Source organism: Delphinapterus leucas, chromosome 5, assembly GCF_059928025.1.
Source record: "Delphinapterus leucas isolate spDelLeu-1000000601 "Yukka" chromosome 5, BTC_Dleu_Yukka2, whole genome shotgun sequence".
In the NCBI taxonomy this organism is placed as follows: Eukaryota; Metazoa; Chordata; class Mammalia; order Artiodactyla; family Monodontidae; genus Delphinapterus; species Delphinapterus leucas.
Window position 1 is genome coordinate 131,066,345 of NC_143133.1, and position 4,990 is coordinate 131,071,334.

Genomic DNA, 4,990 nt, shown 5'->3' on the forward strand with positions numbered 1-4,990 from the left:
TGTGTTATTGATTTTCTTAATGTTATATTCTGGCAGAATGAGATAAACTTTATTGAGCCACTGGTTTTACATTCTCTGTAGACTGTTACATCTTTACTGTGTGTTAATAAAACTGTTTAAGAGAAACGTATATAGGCTTTAAATCCATTAACTCCACCTCTAGGAATGTAAATGCAAAAGGATGCCCACCATAGATTATTTATGATAATAAAAAAAATCAACCTTGGTAATAAATTAATTGAGATCCAGTCCTATGATGAAATACTGCACAGCCATTTAAAAAGAGGTTTAATATGATTTTCAGTTAAATCAATAAAAGCCCATAAAATTATAAATGCAATATCTATACACACACAAATACATATATATATATATACATTTTATATATATATATACACATATAAATGCTTAGTAGTTATCCCTAGATTGTGGCTTTTACATTTTTTTCTTTTATATTTTCCTAATTTTCTACAGTGACCATGTATTATATTTGCTACTGGCTAAGAAAACTGTGAAATCTATTTAAAATGTAAAAGTATTGATCAGTTATGAATTCTAGGAACACTTGCTCTGTGTAGGGCAGGATTTTGTCTATGGTATGCCTGGCCTGTTCATACTCCCAGAGATACATGAACACACCCCATAGTCATCTATTTACAACTGTCCTTTCAATTTGACCCAGTGATGTTACCTCTGTTCAGAGCCTGCAGAAAAGATACATTGTGCCTATAGCGACCATTTCATCCGCATGTCAACCATTTACAGAAATTGAAACCTTTTAAAGAAATGGGCTTTTCCACCTCAGGTGAAGAAGCTAATAGAATCAATAAACTTGGTAGCTGGAAATGATCTCTTTTAATCATGTTCTCCCCCTTCTTATTTCTTACCTTACTGCTCTGGCTAGGACTTCGAGTGTTATCTTGGTGAGAGTGGTGAGACTGGGCACCCTTTTCTTGTTCTTGATCTTAGAGGAAAAGCTTTCACCCTTTTACCGTTGCATATAATTTGTAGGCTTGTCATACATGGCCTTTAATGTGTTGAGGTACTTTTCTTCTATACCCAATTTGTTGAGAGTTTTTATCATGAAAGAATGCTGAATTGTGTCAGTGCTTTTTCTGCATCTATGAAGATGATCATGTGCTTTTTACCTTTCATTCTGTTACTGAGAATTATCTTGCTCATTGACTTGTGTGTGTTGAACCAACCTTGCATCCCAGGGACAAATTCCACCTAATCATCGTATATAATCATTTAAATGCTCTGTTGAATTTGGTTTGCTAGTGTCTTTTTGAGAAATTTTGCATTTATATTCACCAGGGATACTGGTCTATAGTTTTCTTGTAATGTCCTTATCTAGCTTTGGTATCAGGGTAATTTTGACCTCATCAAATGAGTTTGAAAGTGTTCCTTCCTCTTCAATTTTTGGATGAGTTTGAGAAGATTTGGTGTTAATTCTTCTTTAAATGTTTGGTAGAGTTTACCTGTGAAACCATTCGGTCCTGAGCTTTCCTTTGTTGGGAGGTTTTGATGATTGATTCAATCTCCTTACTCATTGTTGGTCTGTTCGGAGTTTCTGTTTCTTCATGATTCAGCTTTAATGGGTTTCACGTTTCTAGGAACCTACCCATTTCTTCTAGGTTTTCCAATTTGTTGGCATATAGTTGTTCATAGTAGTCTCTTATAATCCTTTGTATTTCTCTGGCATCTCATAAGTTTTGGTATATTGTGTTTCCATTTTCATTGTTTCAAGTTATTTTAAATTTCCCCTTTCAATTTCTTCTTTGACGTTTTGGTTGTTCAGGAGTATATTGTTTAATTTCCCTTTATTTATGGATTTGGCAGCTTTCCCCCTGTTATTTATTTCTAGTTTTATTCCATTGTGATCAGAAAAGGCACTTGATATAATTTCTATTCTCTTGAATTTGTTGAGACTTCTTTCATGGCCTAACATGCAACATATCCTAAAAAATGTTCCATGTGTTGTTGAGAAGAATATGTATTTTGTTCTTGTTGGATGGAATGCTCCATATATGTCTTTTAGGTCCATTTATCTATGGTGTTGTTCAGGTTTGCTCTTTCTGTATTGAGTCCCTGTCTAGATGATCTATCCATTGTTGAGAGTGGGGTACTATAGTCTCCAATTATTATTGTACTGCTGTTTATTTCTCCTTTTAGCCCTGTTAGTATTTGTTTTACATATGTACATGCTCTGATGTTAGGCGCATGAAGGTTTTCAATTGTCATATCTTCTTCATTAATATATATAATGAATGTATAATGACTGCCTGTTTTGACCATTTTTAATTTAAAGTGTCTTTTGCCTGAGGTATATATATATATATATAGCTTTCTTTTGGTTATCATTTGCTTGAAATAATTTTTTGCATCTCTTCACTCTCAGTCTATGTGTGTTCTTCAGGCTGAAGTAAGTCTCTTGTAGGCAGCATATGGTAGGATCTTGTTTTTGATTTATTCAGCCATTCTGTCTTTTGATTGGAGAATTTAATCCACTTACATTTAAAGTAATTGCTGATAGGTAAGGACTTACTATTGTCATTTTGTTCATTTTTTTTTTCTGGCTGTTTTGTAGATTCGTGTTCCTTGCTTCCTCTCTTGCACTCTTTGATGTGATTACCACTTGTAGCAGTATGCTTTGACTCCTTTATCATAATCTTTTGTGTATCTCCTCAGTTGGACAAGGGTCCAGAGCTCCTTGTCAGTGTGCTCCACGATTGGATGGAGTCACTGGCTGAGCCCCCTGCCTAGGCAAGGTCACAGGCTGCATTCAGCAATCAGGCAAGATTGTTGGCTGGGTTGTCCTGCAAGGCAGGGGTGTAGTCTGGGCCTCATGGCTGGTTTGTACAACATACTGGGTGCTAAGGCTGTCCAGGGTCACTTTCAGGCTCCATGCTTATGCAGGGCCAGCAGCTGTACTTAACAGCTGGGTGGGCTGCTGGCTCAATTCCTTGCTCAAGTGCAGCTGTAAGATGGGCTCTGAAGCTGTCAGGATTCTCTGGTCAGGCTTCCTGGTTGCATGGAACTGGAGTCTATATTCAGCTGTTGGACAAGGCTGCAAATTTGCTTCCATGTCCTGCAGGGTGTTAGACTTCCCACCAAGCTCCAGTCAGAGCCACTGGCTCTGCTCTGCAAATGAGCAGAGTTGTTGGCTGGGATTTCTGCTTTGGTGCTGCTTCAAATACGTGTAGGATGGGCTATATAGCTGCCCAGGTTCTCTGGACAGGCTCTCTGGTCAGGCTGGACTGGAAGCTATACTTAGCAGTAGGCAAGGCTTTGAATTTGCTTCCCTGCCCTGGTGGGACTGTAGAGCAGTCTCCATGGCCAGTGTAGCCCCGTTGACTGGACATGAATCAAGCAGAACTGCCCACTGAGCTCCCTGGCCAGACTGGCTCTGCTGTGTAGATGGGCAGAGCTGCTGGCTGGGATGTCCGCTCAGGTGCAGCTTCAGGGAGGAATGTGGTCTGACAACATCTGAGCACTGGTTGCCTTAAGCCTGCCCCACCTCTCCGTTTCTATCTGATCCTAGGTGATCAAGTCCCACAAACTTCCTCAGATATCCCTGTGAGGCAAGACCCAAGTAGGCCTCCTAGGAAGTGCCCCTCGATGCTGGGGAAGCTGGATGTTCACCTTGGGTTCTTTTTTTTTTTTTTTCCTTACTGGAGAAACCATAGGCCAGCTGGTTCCCCTTGGAGTGTCACTATGCCAGCCTGGGAGGAGTGATGTAGTTGGAGTTTAGCTGCTCCTCTTACCCTTAGAATGCAGTTTTTTCCAGTCTCTGTGGTCCAGGAAGGAGCATGCTTCAGCCTCATCCCTGGTTTCTGGATGTATCTTGCCATTGTGAATGATATCACTCCTAGCTTGTAAGTATCTAGGACTGAAAATATGAATTAGTATAGTATATTTTTGGTCTCTTACTCTTTCTATCTCTTTCTCCCACTCTCTTTCTCTCTCTCTGATGGTGTCAATAGAACATCTTTAATTAATGCATGCTACAAACATTTTGAATGTCATGGGTACATGGTTAATATTGTTGACTGAAACCCATTAACTATGTCAAGGTGAATTTTCATTTTGGTATGTGCAGAAGACGGTTGCAGACTTTCATATTATTAGCTGATTAAAATCTTTTGTTTGGGTTAGATGTAGGCTGAGTTTTGATCTTCTTCCTCTTGATTACTGAGCCATATTGCTGAATTCATCCTGTGAGATGAGCCATCAACACTGTGTGTCTTCTCATATGCGTGCCATGTGTAGACATCAGCTTGTAGCAGCATTTGGAGAAATGTCTGGGGAATTTGAGAATTGAGTAGCATTTGGAGAAGTGTGTTGTGTAGCCAGCTTGAGTTGTGGGATGCAACAGATGTATTCCAACACCAATCTCCAGGTCCCTTGTTTTATTCTCTAGGTACCTCGCTTGCATTGATGTTGGAATATAATGGGTGAGCCAGGTGCTGAGAGCTCTTGCATGATCTTCAACATGTATTGTCCTGAATTAATAAACCTTGGTGAAATTATTTAGGAGTAAGAATTTCTTAGTAAGTGGCATAGTTCAGTTTGATTTAATTTCTAAATAGTAGAAATGAACCAAAATGGTCAGGGCAGACTGACCAGATCAAATAAGAAATTACAGTTCCAATTCATTCCAGCCTGTCAAGTCATCTAAACTTTGTTCTCCCTTATACACCATTATTATCTTATTTGATTAAAAATTCAGTCTAGAAGTTAAAGTTATTGCAGAATGTTCTGATCTCAGATCTCTATACAAATTGTACCTGATGGGTTTAGAATGAAATGTTTTATTCAGTTATGATCTGGGTGCTTTGTTTGGATGGGAACATTGCCGGACAAATAAGGTAACCTATACATCTCCTAACCTATACATGTTCATTCAAAGCATTACTGAGTTTTATATATATAGCTTACAAGCTATTACTGCTCTTACAACTCATTCTCCTGTATACACCCTATTTTT